General features: G+C 47.2%; 1 protein-coding gene across 2 annotated transcripts in view; it reads right to left on the reverse strand.

The window, feature by feature from the left end:
• BAHD1 (bromo adjacent homology domain containing 1) overlaps positions 1-18,700 on the reverse strand; it is a 35,680-nt gene that overhangs the window by 16,055 nt on the left and 925 nt on the right. The gene's annotated exons all lie outside the window — the stretch shown is intronic.

Here is an 18,700-nt window from a genome sequence, read left to right on the forward strand (position 1 = left end):
GAGACAGGATATGGCTGGGTGATACCAACCTACAGACATTAAAAATGTCAGTGTAAATGAGTGATAGTGGAATAGATTTAATGAAGTCTGTCTCTGAGCACCAGAAACAGCAGCAAAGGACAATTACTTTCATTCAATGGTATTTACAAAACAGTCAAATTCCATTTATTGGCAGCAAAGAGCTGATCTTTTTATCAGCATCCACCTAGGATGGGTTTGCTCTTCCCTACAATCAGGATTCAGGCTGTAACTCCCCTCAATTGACACTGGTCTGCCACTTTTGAGGCTTTTAATTAAAGCTCCTACTGCTTTGGCAGTGATTAGAACAAAGCTCCCGAATTACAAGAACTGTTCATTTGATATGGTTTAATCAAGCTGATAATTAGATTATCTATTTGAAATAAGCCCAATGTGTTTTAATTGCCTTACTTATATATGCATTAACTAAGGGAAATTCAGGAATTGAAACCCGCTGGGGTTTGCATGGTGCTTTTCTAGATGTCCTGCTCTTGGCAACATGTTTTTGGGGTGACTGAGCTCCTCCACCCTGCTAAACAGGGTATATCCCATGGCTGGTGCCCCAGGAGGAGAGCTTGGTGGGAAACAAATACTTATATATGTCTACATTTTTCTTATTAAAAAATCAGGCTCTGGGAATTAGGAGGATCAAGTCAGACAGAATTTCCTCCACAACTGAATTATTCTTGCACAAAAGGCTAAAATGACTACACGCAACCTCTGGAGTTTGGAAGAGAAGTACAATTTTTAAAAATGGATCAGGCAGAGGCAGAACAGCTATCCTGCAGAATATGCCCTGGGGAGGACAACTCTTCCCAGGCTACATGGACAAGTGATTTCCTTGCAACTTTCATCCTGTTTTCTACTGTCCCTACCAAGAGACTGAGCCTCTGGTGTGTCACTCATGTGCCGGGGTCGGGGCAGGAACAGGCGGGAGGCAGGATTGTAGCACAGGTGAAGAAGACTTTATTCAAAAGAACCACATGGTTTTTATAGAGTGGTACGATAGATTCTATTCTACTGGCTAACTAACAGAAACATCTTTTTCACGCACCATCCTCGAGAGGAACAGAAAAATAAAATGGAATAAAAGCACCTGCAAATTGTTTATCGTCTGCGGTTATCACATCTTTCCAGCTCCCTAAAATTTCTTACAAGCCACTGTGAGAAATGCTTGCTGTTTCCCTCTCCCTGTCCCATGGCATCCACACTGGTGAAAATCCCAAAATAAAAAGCCATGGTTTGCCTTAAACCCAGCATCAGGCACCTTGTTCTTCTCAGGTTTCCACAGGCAGGAGCCTGACCCAGCCTAGTACCACAGATCCTCGGGGATTTGTGCTCACATGAGTTGGAGTAACTGCTAAAAACTGGGTGTTGTAGATGTGATTGCTCATGCCATAGATGCCCTAAAGTTAGGAAAAGGCTGGGAGAGACTGAGGGAAGGGGGTATAAGAGAACTGGGATTGTTCAGCCTGGAGAACCTTTGAGGTGACCTAATTGTCCATTCCAGTAGCTGAAAGGGCCTACAGGAAAGTTGGAGAGGGACTTTGAACAAGGGCCTAGAATGACAGGACAAGGGGGAATGGCTCCACCCTGTCAGAGGGCTGGGTTAGATGGCATATTAGGAATAAACTCCCTGTGAGGGTGGTGAGACCCGGACACAGGTCGCCCAAAGAAGCTGTGGCTGCCCCATCCCTGGCAGGGTCCAAAGCTAAGTTAGATGGGGCTTGGAGCAACCTTGGATAGTGGAAGGTCTCCCTGCCCATGGCAGGGGGTGGAACTGTTTGAGCTTTAAGATCCCTTCCAACCCAATCCATTGCAGAATTCTATGATTCAGTGCCAGCACCTATGGAACAAAATCTATCCTCAGTATGTTCTACTCAGAGGTTTTTCCACACCTCCGCAATCACCTGCTCTGCATGGATTGCTTTGTGAGGGGGATGCTCCTGCTCCCAGCTCACCTGGTATCCAGCAATCCCTCCTCTTCCTTTAGCACAACACACAGACAGAGCTTTTGAACACAGCTTAAACTCAGCCCTCTGACAGGCAAATGCATTTTTCCTCAAAATTAGAGTCCTGCCGAGCTTCCTTCCAATGAGTATTGTGCTCCTGCCAGCTGGGAAGGGAGAGTGGCAGAGCTCTTCATCCTCTCTCCACCTTTGTATTGCTTCACAAAGCACAGAAAAGCTGCCTGTGCCCAGAAGTCTCCAAGAAAGTGCGAGACAATGTGAAGAACTGAAAGATACTTAAATCAGAACCACCCATTTATTGCTCGTGGCTGAGGAACTGGATTAATGGTGAGAAGACATTGAGGTGTTGGAAATTAAAGTTTCAAGCAGCTCAGTCTATCCAGCTGCATGCAGAGTCCACCAAGCACTTTAAAGCCAGTTGGAATTGCTGCCTCCTTATCATACAATCACAGAATGGTTTGGATTGGAAGAGACCTTAAAGCTCATCCCATTCCAACTCCCTCCCATGGGCAGGGACACCTTCCACTGGCCCAAGTTGCTCCAAACCCCATCCAACCTGGCCTTGAACACTTCCAGGGATAGGGCAGCCACAGCTTCTCTGGGCAATTCCTTCCTCAAACCAGACTAGTTCTGAAAAACCATCTTTCCAGCTGCTGAACCCAAACCAGATCAGAATAAAGAAAAATTAAAACCACTTCTAGTTTCATGCTAGAAGAAAACCATTACCCAAACAGCAAACTCAGGAGAGAGTTGATGCCTCATTAGCAGGAAAAGAAACAAGTGGGATAACAGCTGCATGTTCTGTAATCATGCAGCTGCAGCATCTGTCTCTCTCTCTTCAGCACTTGATTGCAAGTGAAATTAGAAGAAACTAGTCTGGGACTACCCCTTCAAGCCCCATTTCCTCTCCAGAGCTTCACTACGGAGACGCGCGCGTTCCAAGAGACGATGCCAAAAGCACAGAAATTAAAGCTTTTAAAGCTCCTAATCCATTTGGCACTTCAATAACACACAAAGAGTTACGACAACACCAATCCTCCTCTCCACGCACGGCACCGCTCCGATGACTCTCAGCCCCATCTACTTGAATCCTGTCTATCCATTTCCATTGGAACAGCTTCTGCTGTCACAACAGCCCTACAACTGTGAGTATCTGGAGGATTGGCTCCTTTCTCCCTGCTGCTTTTTCAGGCGAGTAATTCCCAGTGCTCTAAGGAACGCGCTGCATGGAAGAAGCCTTGCGGGAGCTTCGGGAAATCCGGATAAATCGCAGCAGCATCAGGTATCCCAGGCTGAGTTCCTTGAATGCCATGCACGTCCTGTGAGTGGAAACATCGCCTCCCTCTCAAACATTCAGAAAATCTGTAGCTGTTGGAAGCTACAATTTGTCTTCCCAGGGTCCAGTCCTGATTTTTCTCCTGAGATCCATTGAAAGCTCCATCATTCACATGCTCTGGAGGAAACTGTTTATACAGAGCTCATTAGGCTGCAGCAAGGGCTGGCTTCTCTCACTCATCAGCGTAGCTCTGACCACTGTACCAGAGCAGGGTTAAATGGGATACTGGGAAGAAATTCTTCCCTGTGAGGGTGCTGAGGCCCTGACATAGGTTGCTCAGAGAAGCTGTGGCTGCCCCATACCTGGCAGTGTCCAAGGCCAGGCTGAATGGGGCTTGGAGCAACCTGGAGTAGTGAAAGGTGTCCCTGGCCATGGCAAGGGCATGGATCTTTAATATCCCTTCCAATTCAAACCATTCCAGGATTCAGATTCATTGCCAGCAGCTCCTGAAAAGCCATATGGACACGCAGCCTCCACAGCTTCCAAAAGGCTCATAAAAAGGGATGTGGGGCAACTCTGGCACAGCCGAGAGGATCTCTGGGAGCTGTCCCAGACTGGGCTCTGCTTCACTCCCTGCTCCAACGCCCGTAATTATCCCCCCGTTGCGAAAGCCTGTGTGTGCTCCAGCCACCCGGCTGGGAGTTCTGCAGCCCGTGTGTGGCCGTGATAAATCACAGACAACTGCAATGAGGAACCGGGCCTTCACACCCCGAATGCCAAATGTGTCCGACAGCAGCAGTGCAGGGAGCGAATCCAGCCGGGCACAGCCTGACCCGCGCTGCCCGGAGCCACAGCTGGGAACACCCCCGAGGAGCTCCCCGGCTGATTCCTTGGGAAGGTCTGGCTCAGCCTCGGTTATCTGGTTTCAGATCTTGCCTAGTGGCAGTGCTCTGTCTGGGGAAGCCAAAATTACATTTCTCTGGCTGTTCTCACACTCTCTGCAGCCTCAGCAAGCAGCATTCTCAGGGAAGAGGAAAGAGGAAAAAATAGGGGGAAAAGCAGAGGAGGGAAAAAGAAGAGGGGGATAAAAAGAAAGGGAAAAGAAACGGGGGATGCAAAGAAATGGGAGGTGAAAAAGTGGGGGGAAAAGGGGGTGAAAATGGGGTCAGAAAAGAGGGGAGGAAATAAGGGGAAAAGCGGGAAAACACCAGTGGAAGTGAACAATGTACAAGCATGGGGAAGAGTCACAGGATATTTCCTCAAAATCCACAACAGGGCAGGTTGTCTGGGCAATTAACACAACGCTGGGAAAAGCACATTCTTTCTCAAATGCACCGGCTTTCCTTTCCCCTTCCCCGATGGTAAGAAGCTGCAACACTGTGTCATGTTGCCAGTGACGGGCTGCCACCCAGCAAAATAGGCAGGAAATGATGAAGTGAAAAACGAATGTGGAGACTGATAAGTGACCTCAGCAACTCCAACATCAGGCACTAAACCCCGACCGAGTTTGGAGCCCCAAAGCTCTGGGGTCTGGCACATACTGCATTAAAGCAAAACCCAAGTTTCTGAAAGGAAAGTCTTCATGGAACACCCGTGATCAACACTGGCAAAACCACTTCCTACAGCCTTGAAGAACTGCAGATTTCCACCCTAAGAGCTATCACAAGCTTTTTGCTTGTGACCCCAACATAAAGCAGCGTTGTTCTGTGTGTCTCTGGTACCTCTGGTGCCTCTTCTGCTCTTCACAGCCTTCCAAAAGCCACCAAAATTGGCTTGAGTGGGGTCAGAGCTTGAAAGCCAACAGCACAGCCACAGTTTCATACTCGCTCCATACAGAAGAGATGCAAAAGCTGCACTAACAGGCAAAGCTATCCTTGCCTCCCCAAAACTCCAAACCCACTCCAAAGCCCAGAAAAAAAATGGAAGCAGAGACCAGGATTTGTTTCTGTGCCCTCAGTTTGCTCAGAGTTGGATAACATGACTACCTTCCTACTCTCAAGAGGGGATGTATTTTCTTTGCTTTTCAACAAGTTAGGAAGGGATGCACCAGGAGGAGAAGGAAATTTGGAATTAATGGATTCTAGAGTGTGATAGAGCATATGGCAATTCCCAAACAGCATCCATCACTCATGCTTCCCACAGGAGCCCCCCAGCTGTAGCAGCAGCAGCAACCCATGGAGAACCATGGATAAGCAGCTTAAGTATGCTGCTGCAAAGGAAAGCCCGGGTAGGGCAGTGGAATTCCCTAGCATTTGCAGGTAAGTACAAGGGTGTGGGGGTGGAAATGAGGCTGAGCTTGTCTCCAGGCTGACAAATTTGATGGAAAGAGATGCTTTGACACTTAGCTTTTGTTGCATCACTCCCCAGTGAACTAGCTACTAAGGTTTCCTTTTAATGAAGGCATTCAGAGCCCAGAGATTAGGCAAGAGAAACACGGGGAAGGATGGGAGGTGCACACCAGACCACTTGGAAAATGAGAAGGCTAAAGCTTACACAGACATTGCAATCCTGAAATATCCCAGGAAACAAGAGCAGCAAGAAGGAAAGTACTTTTTGAAAGAGCAGGTAGTGCCAGGATAAGGGAGAATGGCTTCCCATTGCCAGAGCACAGGGTTAGAGACAGGATATTGCGAGGAAATTCTTCCCTGTGAGGGTGGGGAGGCCCTGGCACAGACCACCCAGAGAAGCTGTGGCTGCACCATCCCTGGAAGTGTCCAAGGTCAGGTTGGACAGAGCTTGAAGCAATCTGGGATGGTGGAAGGTAGCCCTGCCTATAGCAGGGTGTGGAATGAGATGATCCTAAAGGACCCTTCCAACCCAAATAATTCTAGGATTCTCTGACTCTATAAAATACCAGATCTATTAAATACCACCCCTTTACACAGAATTGCCTGTTACAACTTTAAATAGGTTCTGTACAAAGCTGCCATGTGACAGCTATGCCAACAACACCCTAAAACATGCCTATAAGTAGTTTGAAAAACCAAGTCAAAAATATTCCGGGACAGCTTTTGCAGTTGTGTTTATAGAAAAAGCACAAGCTTTGCCAATCAAGGTTTTTAAAAAAATAACCCACACAAGCCCTGCTCATCTGATTTTTCATATATGCAAAATGCAAACTCAATTCCTTCATGGCAGAAGGCTGAGTCTGGTAAAATATCAATCATATGTCACTTTGCTCAGATAGCTCTGGCACTCTTCCTGTTCCACGGGCAAAATGGAATAACAAATTATTCCCAAGGCTTTATTTTGAAGAACAAGGTGTAAGGTTTTTCTATAGTAAATATTAAAGCTCTTCTATATATTATAATCACACCCTTCCACGACTGCTTTAGGAGCTTCCTTCAAGCTGCTGAGCTTAAATAATTCAAGCTGCGCCGTGATTCTGTGTTCTACACGTGCGGCTGCAAACTGTGCTGCCTGTGGGAATTTCAAGGGCAGGTGCATCCCTGCCAGCTCCTCTCCAGGTCACAGAGCTGTCACTGCCATCCTATCTCTGGATGTGGATTTCCCTTCTCCTCCCTTGGGTACATCTCTCCCACAAAGGTCTCCATTCACTCTCTCCTGACTGGGAACTGTCAGCACAGCACCCTCAAAATCCAAAGACAACACATTCCTACACCACAAGTTCAAAACTGGCTTTAGGGGAGATAAAAGAAATGCAAGAAATTCAGGGAAGGGCAAGGCATTTCTTCTACATGACACTTAACTAAATGTTTGATTTAAACATTTTTTTTTTCCTTTGAATAATCTTCATCTTATTTTCCTCACCTCAGTGTCTCTCAAAACTGCCTGTGCCCCACCTCAGTGACCAAATCCTTCACGCTATGGTTCCAGGTACGGACTCTAGGAATTATCATCCCTGAGGAGTGCAAAAGGAAGCCTGAATTTGAAAATGTAACGGGCATGCATGTTAATGTAACGGGCATGCATGTTTATAACCTCAACTTAAATTCACAGAAGCTTTAAACCCAAGCAGGCAAAACTAAGTTCTGTAAAAGAACAAGTTCATGTATTTTCGAGGGTTCTTGTGTTCTGACTCATGTCCAGTTGTAATACATTGACCAGAACTACCTCTTCAGACTAAAACTGCTACCTGAATTATTTTCAGTTCTAGAATAAGTACTTCAGACAGTATCATCTTGCATTGGGAAATATCTTTTGTTTCTATATGGATTAAAAAGTAGTAGCATACCACTTCACCCTCAGCTGGGTTGCGAGTTTTCCACACAGCAAAACAGCTCTCTGGGATTTCCTTCATTGAAGGTTTTGATTCCTCTTTCTACTCAAAGTTTAACAGACATTTCAAAAGAAAACAGACTTTCTACTTCTTTATTCTCGCTTTCTGATCATCACTTGAAACATCAGCTTTAACCCCACACGTTCCCAGCTGAGGACAAAGGTGACAGAGGATGAGTTATGCTGAGCATTTTTCCATTTGAGAGTTTCAATCCCAATGCAAAGCTCAAGTCAAAGAAAGTCTTTACAAAACTCTTGCATTCCCACTGCAATTCCTGGAACCAAACCCTCTCCTTCCCTGATGTCTTGTAAAGCACAGTGCTGCACTGAATGCTGAGCAGAGCCTAAATCCAGAGCCAACCTTACTGGAGTTGAACTAGAATCAGAGAATCTAATTCTTCCCTGTGAGGGTGGGGAGGCCCTGGCAAAGGTTGGTGGAAGATGTCCCTGTCCATGGCAGAGGGTGGAAATGGATAAGCTTTAAGGTCCGTTCCCACCCAAAACATTCTGTCATTCCATGAATCATAGAAAGGTTTGGGAACTCCTGGAATAAAAGTCTAGATCTGGCTTGAAAATACATGACTTTTTTTTTTTCCCTTCACAAAATACAGGACCAATCACCACCACAAATATTGATGTACATTCACACATCTTCTGGTGACACAGTTCTAGCCAAGGCAGAACTGCCAAGCCTACCTAAACCTGCTTTAAACCCTTTCCTCCCTCTCATTAGTGCCAGAGACAGTATTTACAAATTAGTAACCCACAAAGTAAGTGAAGAAGTTCCACTTAAAATTTCACAACTCAACTGGTTTCAGGTATTAGGTCAGTCCGAGGAAATGTAGCACTGCTGAATGGTGCTGCAACGGCTGATGCCTCCAAGGAGAACAAGTTCTTTAATTCCTAGGGTGTTAGCAGAGGAATAATTTAAATTTGGGTCCAACTGGATCATTTAAGCCCAGGAAGCAGGGGACTCAGTGCTGCCAAAGGTCCCAAGCTGAGCCAGAGGAACGTTTCTAGGAACCAGCAGCTGGCACAGATCAGAAATCTGGCGAGAGAAAGCTCAAGCAGAAGCTGGATGTTGTAACATGTTAAAATCCCAAGAACCACAAGCCAAACACAGGCAATTCAGCCGCTTTAGACAAGGAGAAGCCCAGCTTGCTGGAACACTGCTTCCATGAGAGCCCGCTTAACTCCCATTAGGAGCTGCCCCAGCTCTTTCATCCCTTACCCACACCATCAGAGGTGTATTTAAACACACACCTTTGCCTGTGCCCCACGCTGGATCAGTCAAGGCAACAAATGCCATCTTTAAACAGACTGGACAGGGTTTGCAGCCCGTGCTGGGAGTGATCTGGTTTATATGCACTCATTAAGGCACATTTATCGACCCACACAGGCGTGATGCCGCTCGGCCGTTTGGAAAGGCAGCAATTAAACACACTGAGCTCTCCAAGCCAGGGCTAGGATCCGACTTCTTCAATAAGGTGGGTCTTACAGACTCCATCACATTGAAATATTGCTTGGATTTCACTGTATCTTGCACAGCCAGGAGGAAAATAGACTTAAGAGTATCGGGAATGGTTAAGAGCACTGACTAAGTCACAGCCTTGGTCCCAAGAGCTCTTGGTTGAATTCTGGGGGGATGCTGAATGCTTCTATTCTCCCACCAGTGCAGGTCACCATGGAGCCAGTGGGAACTCCAGAGGATAAACCACCAGCTCTCTGGAAAAGGAGCCTAATTACAACTTCCTCTGGGGAACCACAAAGCTTTTAAACAGTGCAGCCTAGTTTTATGGAAATGCCACAGGTGCTCCAACTAATTTTCAGGAAGATCCCTTGAAGTCAGGCTGTGGCTTCAAAACATCCAGCTGTTCTGAGTAGCAGGGAGAAGAGTCCTACAAGTACTGCTCTGCCAAATGATGCTGTGATACTGCAAAACCACCCTCCACATGCTTCCTCCAGCCTTGAGGAGAATATTCATTATAGGGAAGAAAACAGCAAAACTTTGAAGAAACTCCTAGCACTGACCAGCAGAGAAACAAAATAATAATCAGAATTATCCCCTTCATTATCAGCTATAGGATTTGAGAACATTGACTGCACATTGAGGTGTTCAATGCATGGATCAGAGGGATGGGGAAGGGAAAACTGCCCTCATCCATCCCAGTCACCTGCACAAGATGCACACAGTTCAGAGTGCCAGGCTCCAAGGAGTGGGGCACAAGGAGAGAACGTGTGAAGCCAGACCACGGGAAACGCGAGCGGAGCGGCGATCCCAGAGGGATTCCTGAGCTGCAGGAGCTGCCAGCTGAAGCAGAGCCAAAGTGGCAGCGGGAGACGCTCACAGCTACCGGTCGAATGTCGGGAGAGCTGGTAGGAAGTTTCCAGGAGCTGCTGGAAGATCCAAGCAAGCTGCAGCAAGCTCTGCTTTCCCAGGCTGTGCCCAGAGTGGAAGGGTAAACAGCTGATAAGGAGGAATGTGCTGCAAAGCCCCCCCAAACAGCCAAAACCCCCCTGCTATCCCACAGCTCGGCCCAAGGACAATTCCCAGTGCCCGTGTCCAACACACACCACCCCTCGGTCAGTTTTGCTGCTGGCAGTCCACATCTCAGGAGATTTGATCCAAAGAGGATCCGATGCTGGACAACAGCTGCAAAGGGCTCAGAGCTGAGGAGTTCCTGCCTCAGATTGTAGTTACAGTGCACAAGGAGAGATGTATCCACACAGGATATCCCCAGACACCAGAATTTCAGCTCCAGCTATTTGTCACAGTAAAACATTTTAAGGCAGCAGCATTCTTCAAAGTAAAATGACAGATAATATCCCATTTTAGAGCTCCAAAGCTAGCTCCTCACTCTTCATTTCAATAACTAAGATAAACACTTTATTTAACAGCTGTATTAACAGGTAGAAACACGCTTTGCTTCAGAAAGCCAGGCAGACTTATAGCCCCAGCTTTCTGCAGCATTTAAACTCTCAGTTCAAGATGAATTCCTGGAAATGGGGTGGGGGAACCCTCATTTCGTCTGAACAGAAATCAAGCACAGTCTACATTTTAGTCTCCAGCCCTGCTGCTTCCCACCCTGCTTACAACTTTGCCACACACATGGGAGCACCATCAGAGCTGAGTGACACTTCCTAGAGGATGCCACAACTTCTGTCAGGTCTCTGCTGGGGGTTGACACGGGGTCTGCATAAGGAACAGACCCCAAATTACCTCTGGGGCCTCCTGCTCAGTGTCACCTTACAGCTTTTCTTCCATGCCTCTGCTTGAGCTGGGCTGTGCCTGGAAGTTCTCACACCTCTGGTGAAGGATGAGGCTTTGGGGAACCACAGCATCTGCAGCTTATCTGAGGGATCAGGAGCAAATATCTGAATATTCACCAACTTTCCTGCTCCCCAGGCAAGGCCTGCCATAGTTACTGCCCTATAAACACAAGTACATCAGTGTGCAGCATTAAGATGTTTTATCCTGGAATGATTTGGGTGGGCAGGGACTCCAGTGATCATCCCATTCCAACCCCCATAGGCAGGGACACCTTCCACTGGCCTAGCCTGCTCCAAGACTCATCCAGCCTGGCCCTTTCAACTTGACAGGGACACTCAATTTATCTAAACGCTTTCCATTTATATTTTCATGAGGGTCTAAATACACACATGATGACTCCTTTGGGTCTATTCACAGCTTCCTTTGTTCAGCTGAGGGCTGGACAGGTTTTTACATGGCTGCATGAGCTCTCCAGCCTGAGAGAAAGAAAATTAAGACCTCACTACCCTAATCCAGGCTTTCAAGCATTGGAAGTGGCTGCAAAGGACAGTGGTAGAGTCACCATCCCTAGAGGTGTCTAAAGTATGACTGGACATGGCACTCAGTGCTCCGGTCTGGTTGACAAGCCGCTGATGAGCCACAGGTAGAACCTGATGATCTTGGAGGTCTTTTCCAACCTAAATGATTCTGGGATCTACATAAGAAAGTGTAGAGCTTTACAAGCTGGACTGAGGCCTCACGGAAGCACCTGAAGTCACTTTCCTTTCTTATTTTTAAATTCACTGTGTTTGTTTTACACACAACACAAGGCTACTCCAAGATCAACCATCTGACCCTCAAGGCCTCCAGACACTGCTCTATATAGGGTTATTACAGTGAACTGGGGTTTAATTATATTTAAATAGTGAAAAGTCAAAGCGCTGCTGCTGTGCTAGCCTCTCTGCCCCTCCATGATCCATTTCTCCCCACTGCCTCCCATGGTTTCCTTGGAAACATATGCAAGCTTAAATTGGATTGACATTCACTTAGTGGACAGATGGAGTTTGGAACAGCCCAGCGCCTGAAATTCAAGGCCGAGCCTTAGGATATGTCACGTTATCAATACAAAAAACAGCCCCCGAGCTTTGTGGGAAGGGGAAGGATCACCTAATTACTCAGTAACGAGCTCTGAGGTGGCATCTCAGGAAGGTCAGCGCTCACCCATTGTTCCTGATGAAAGCAGCGGGCTGAGCACTCGACCAGTTTTGTTGGGAGGGAAGGATTTAATTTTTGTTAAGCGCTGAGAAAACACGGGAGTTCTTAAGCTCATTAGTGGTTTCAGGCAGGAGAACTGCTGCAGATCACATGTGGGCTGAGCACAGACAGCGATGCTCCATTCGCACTGTAATTAAACCACTTGCATCCAATACTTCATCCCTAGGCTGAAGTTATTCCTGGTAACTGATCCTGACCCACAGACATGGAGAGGGACAGGGTTTGTATCGCTCCTCTACAGCCCCAGAGGTGGCAGGACTGCACTTTCAGCAAAGCTGGCAATTTATTCTCAAGTGGGAATTATTCCCTAGGTCCTCTTCCACTATATGAGAAGAAACAGGACCATGAAGAAATGAAAATAGCTTTTTTTTTTTTTTTTTAAGGTTGGCTAAACATCACCTCCCAACCACCCTGTCTACCCTAACAGGATTGGAAAGGATTCGCCTCTTTCCAACCAAAACACAAGGAGGACAGTAGAAATCCCACATAACTACATTCCTAGAGATCCCTGATGAAATCCATCATCTAGGAAGGACAAGATGACAGAGTTCTTGGGAAGGAACAGAGGGGCAGCCAGCAGGCATTGAATATTCCCCCTCACCGGGAGCTCTGCCCACCAAGTGCTTGGTTATTGCAGGGGCCATCTCCAGGTAATCACCACCTCCAGGAATTAGGGACATCCCACAGAGTCAGGGTTACCAAGTAATTTTAAGTAATAATCCCCAAAATGCTTGTTTTGCTTCTGTTGCTTGTGCCATTTGCTGAAACCTAAGGAATTTCTAGGTTGGGATTTACCTGTCCAACTCAGCATTTCCGTACCTGTTCTGACACCTGGCATTTAGCCAGGATTTTAATAAAATCTCTTTTTTCTCTGTCTACATGTGATTACAGCTGCCAAATCCTTTTCCTTTACTATCCTGCTCACCTTGGAGAGAGCTGCTCTGTCTCCTTACTCTGAGCCATCTCCAACCTTGAATCCTTCCACTGACTTTGGCAGAGCTGAACAAAGGAACAAACCCAAACATGCCTCTTGCATCTGTTTCTTATGAGTTTTTTATTCATTAAAAATAAACCTCTTGCTGCTCACTAGTTTCCTCCACAAGCCTGCACTTTCCTGCTTTCTCTCCTTCCAAACCATTCATATTTATCAATATGTGATTATTGCAGCTTAATCCTCATTGCCTGCATTTCCCTCGGCGCCTCTCCATCCTCCCTCAGCAGAGACCTCGATGCTCCTCTCCACCCCGCCTCAAATCCTGCTCTTTTTCACAGAATTCCCAACCCTGAGCCAGCGAGAACATGCTCAACCTGCCAAGTGCCCTAACAGAGCGAGCGCTCCCGAAGGGATTTCAGGGATGTGGCCCCGATCCGTTTCCCGTTAGGATGCTCGTTAGTTCACCGAACTCGCCCGGCGAGGATGTGGAGCCGGGAGTGCGAGGGTGCTCCCAGCTCCAGCCGCATCCGCCTGCGGCCGCTCGGCCACGCTCCCCGCGGCTTATCCGCCTGCTCCCTCCTGCCTCCGAAACTCAGCTCAGCCATCCTTCCCTGGCATCCCGGAACTCCCCATTTCTCTCCTCCGCTGTCGATTTAAGCCTATTCCAGGTATTCCGCACGCACCCGGAGACACAATGAAGACGAGCACCGGATAACGCTGTGCTGCGGGAACGCTGGCTGAAGCTCCCGATTTTCCGTGCTTCCCACAGGCCACAGGCAGGAACAATAGAAGGCCAGGCACGGTGTAAGTAGGAAGCAATGCCTGGGATCTCGATGCTTCCCTAGCACTGAGATTTTATTTCAAGGATGATAATTCACACACTGAAAAATCAGCTGCCAGCAAAGCAGTTTTATTCCAATCAATGAGAGGAAAAGCGTCTGCTTTTTATTTCTAAGAGGCTCGTAAATAATTTGAAATATTGAGATACAGGCAGCCTCTAAAAGCCAAGATCTTTCATAAGAAAAAAAAAAATCAAGGCTGCTGAGCGGCTGAGTTTCAAAGCTGAGCGTGAGAAAGCCCTTCAAAAACTGCTGGAAGAACAATAGGTGCCAGTGAGTGCTCCTGTGATGTGCCTTACAAAGGGGGAAAACCTAAAAATCATCATTTTCTTTAGTCATACCTTTGTTTAGAAGAACTGGGACACGAGGAATGCAGCACCCGGCAGCTGAGCCCAAGCATCATCTTATTCCTGAGCACCTCACGTTTAACATAAATCCCACCCGCTCTCCACGTGCCTTTTCCCGGAGCGCTTCTGTCCACAACAGGGCAGTGCCCAGGGAATACAGCAAGAGAAAAATCCCACCTGGGCTGCATCCCCTTCTCTGGCAGCGGAAGGAGGGAGCGACAAGACACACGGATCCCAAAGCCTCCCTGCTCCCAGCATCACCGTGCCGGCTGTGCCCTCCCATGGGATGAGCTGACACCCTGCCAATGCCACCAGACTCCTGTCACGGTGCCTGGCTGCACGTGTGACAGCAAACACCCCTCAAAATGCTGCGCTGCCAAGTCTCCAAAAGCACTGGGAATTTTAAACGGTGAAGGAAGGAGAATGATAAACCGAGGGATTCCAAGCAGGCTCAGACAAGGTCTGGCCAAACACCTCTCCTGAAAATGCACCTCTAATCTAAGTCAGAGCTGCTAAACGAGGTGATAAAAGCGGCATTCCCGGCCGTGCCACGTGGGAAAAGCGCAGCGGTAGGGCCCAGAGCGCGGCGTGCTCCCGGGAGGTGACACAGATTCCCTCCCCATTTAATAGTGTTTATTTAGCTGCACGCTACCGGCACGGCTCAGACCCCAGGGGGGACTGCCCGGTGCCACCAGGTTCGCCGGGCGTTACATCGCTCATTCCCACACGGTTTAATTCAAGGAAAGACACATCCATGCGTTCCCCCGTCATCAACCAGCAAGAGCCCAGCACTGCCAAATGAGAGCATCACTCACAAATCAGGCCAAAATCAACAGCATCCCTTGAATTATTTTTGACCCATGTGGAGTTAATAACCACCCGCCCTCTATGGAAGATGTCCTGAAATTTAATATATATCAATAAGTAGCAGATTGAAGGGAAAACAACTGCTCCTCCAGGGTAGCCATCCTCATTTTCAGCTGCTTTTCTCCAGAAGCAGAGAAGCACTGCCATCCCCACTGAGGGACTTCCACTATGATTTAAATCAAATTATTCTTTGGAAATTATACAATTATAATTTTGAGAGGCCAGAGATTTCACAAAGAGGTTCAGGTTCAGTTCCCTCAGCTGACCGCACTTCTTATATCCTGCCAGCTTTCCATACTCTGATTTTATAGGGGTTTCACCCACATGACCAGAGAAAAAATAACATGGAACAGATAATTTAAACTCCAGTGGCACAAATATTGACAGGGCCCAAATGAGTTGATTTTAAACCAGATTTATATTTATTTTTCTAATTATACCCTTGGCTTTTCTTTTTAGTAACTTCAGTCCCTCATTTCACTTCATTGCATGATAAAGTTTTCTAATATCTTGTTCTCCTAATGGAAGGGGTTTTTTTATTCACATGAAATATTACTGTGACTCTATTCTACTTTATTTATAATAAAGCTCCATGCTAAAATAGCAAATCTGGCAATAACAGAACAAAGTTATGGCACTGTCCCATACAATCTTGTTTCTTTCTGTGTTTTAAGAAATAAAACCAGTAGTATCAAATATAAGTGTGTTTTCCCCATTTCAAGGATATCAGGTGCCAGTACAAGTGTGAAAGCATAGAGAGTTAAATTTTGATGGTCTTCTTACAGGTAACTCATTCACTGAGAACAACAATCTGGCCATGAATTTCAGTATTTTCTGCCATTAAATCCATGTCTTTGGTCTCAGTAAAAGAGGAGCCATGCTGGACAGCTGTGATCATGGCTGAAGGACCCAAAGCCTCCAGTCCTCATGCACAAGGAACAATTCCTTCTGAGCATCCTCCACAAAACATCCCCTGTTCTTCCCTTTAAACAATGTCTGCATCCAAAACTGCGATGTCTTCCAGACTTCACACTTGGACAATAGCTCAAGACAGCCCAAATCTGCAGCTGGGAATAAAACCAGCTCACCTATGAGCTGCTGGAAACAGGCACATAAATCATCACTCCTATTGTGAGTTCAAGCAGGAGAGCAAACCAGACAGTCAGAGACCTTGGATGGGGAAATCCCCCGGGATCGAAGCACATCCCTCTCTGTCACAGCCCAGCCACCCCAGCCCCTGCCAGCTCACAGCTTGTGTTTGAAGCTATTTTCAGATTTATGACTTCTTTGGGCTGCTTCTTTTTGGTTGGGTTTTTTTCCCCCTGTATTTCCCAGTCATCTGAACACTGCTCCATTTATTATTATCAACATGAGAGTTATGACTTGGTTCGGCTGGTTGGGTGTGATGCCGAGGCTGTTCTGCCGCTGCTTCCATGAGTTGAATTCCCGTGGTTAACTGAGATCCCAGAACCAATGAGCTTGGAAAAGAGCTCCGAGATCATTGAGTCCAACCTGTGACCTATCACCACCTTGTCACTCAGCCCAGAGCACTGAATGCCAGCCACATCCAGTCCTTCCTTGAACACCTGCAGGGATGGGCATTCCACCACCTCCCTGCTGTCAGCCCCCTCCAGTACCTGACAACTCTTTACATGAAGAAATTCCTCCTGATGTCCAAATGGAGACAACTAACTGGGAGATGGGGCAAAAAAAGCCCCCCATAGCTCCTTCTGGATGCGATATTTGCACATCTGAGCACACCTCCCTGTTTTTGCAGAGCCAGATCTCATCATTCATTCATTTGCTTGTGATCTGAACATGACGCCAAGCAGCGAGCATGCCTTTGCCTACCACTCCTAATTATTTTTCAATTGTTTACTTTGGACAGATTTGCTGCTAAGGGCTTATTTTTAGTGCTGCAGCAGCATTAGAAAAGCTTTTGGTGAAGGGTGAATTTCCCCCTAAATCACAGCCAGGCTCTCCCTAAATCGGATCTCCACAGAATGGACCAGCACACATGTCCCACAGAGCCTCTGAGTCACAGAACAGTGATTAACACCACCACAGCAAACAAAATTAACCTGCATCACCTAAAACACAAGTTCCACCTCAACAGGAGGAAGAACTTTCTACTGAGTATGGCAGAGCACAGGAAAAGGCTGCTCAGGCTCTCTCTCTCTGGAGGCATTCCAAACCCACCTGGACACAGTTCTGTGTCACCTGCTCTAGGTGGGGATGGTCTCCAGAGGCCCTTCCAACCCCAACTGTCCCGTTAAAAAGCCAAATAAACACCAAGGCTTCCAGAGTGGAAACAGAAAGGTGATGCAGACGAACTGGCAAGAAGGACAGAATACTGACACTTAACTGAATGATTCAGTTGGATGAGAACACGTCAGTGGCCTCCAAAATAACATTTCTGCCTCAAGACACAAGGGTGTGACTGTTTTTCCCCCAAACCCCACATTTTTAAGTTGCATCTTATTGTTCTGTGCAACTGTCACCATCAAACCCCAGCAAACAAAGCATCCAGAAAGGATCCACTGGCACAAAGTTCAGGGAATTATTTTTCCCTGCAGGCTTGGCGTTTTCCAGCTGATTTTACACCTATCATTAACACTACACTTCTCTACTCCGCTCCAGCTGGAAAGCAGTTGGAAATGCTGCACTGAGTTCATGAGGAAAACAAACAGAACGCAATGTTTAAATCCAAAACGTCCGGGTAAATCACACTAATGCACAATTTCCTATCACCAGCAAACATTTAGACAGTTCCAGCTGAAGCTCGAGAACAATTCAGGTAGCCAGGACATGACAAATGTGAAGGATGGCCTGGGATGAATATGTGAGCAGGATATTTCTGTTAAAGCGATCAGCAGCGTGCTGGTATTTAAATCACATTAAGATTTCAAAAGCATCAGTTTATCACGCAGCTCGTGTCACTCTTTCTCACAACCACGAGGACCAGAAGCCTTAAAATAAAACCCCGAGCCCCCCAGAACACCACAGAGCCCCTCAGAGTGGAGCAAGCACTCGTAATTGTGGCAAACTGATGGACAGATCAATTAACCAGGAAAGCAAAAGCCCGGCAAAGCCTCTCGCTTTGAGGTTCGCCTGCTCCTGACAATGATGACTTCAGATGGAGAGCGAGCACGAGGGGCAGCTGGATTCTTTAAAACAAAACACAACCAGAACCTCTTTCAGATAAGCATTTTGTGGAAAGAGAGAGGGGAGGGGGAGAGGCAAACAGAATAGATCCCAAATGCTCGTATTTTTTAAGTTTTCATGGCTGCTTTTGTGAAAGAGAGGGGGTTCCTGTGTCTCCCCGTGGTGGGGCAGGGAAAGGGACATCGGGGTACGGGTATCCCCGTGTTGGGGCTGGCTGTCGAGAAGGAGCCCGGGGAGCACTTGCTAGTCTTCCCGAGATCTGCCCAGTCACATGTGCTGGCTCCTGCGCCTTATAGAAGCAGCTGGAAAAGAGGGAGCCAGCGGAGCTGCCTCCATTAGGAGCCACCGCTACACAAAAGGAGAAGAGGAAACAAGCCGTCGGCCACCGGAGCAGCCGGCAGGAAAGGAGAGATGTCCAGAGACACGGGGACCGCACGGCAAGAGGGAAAAATCACGATGGAAATGAAAACTGCTCTGCTGTCCCCCAAAGAGGCTCGATGGTACCTGCTTGACAGGGACA

Source organism: Fringilla coelebs (genome assembly GCF_963513975.1).
Source record: "Fringilla coelebs genome assembly, chromosome: 6".
Classification (NCBI taxonomy): domain Eukaryota; kingdom Metazoa; phylum Chordata; class Aves; order Passeriformes; family Fringillidae; genus Fringilla; species Fringilla coelebs.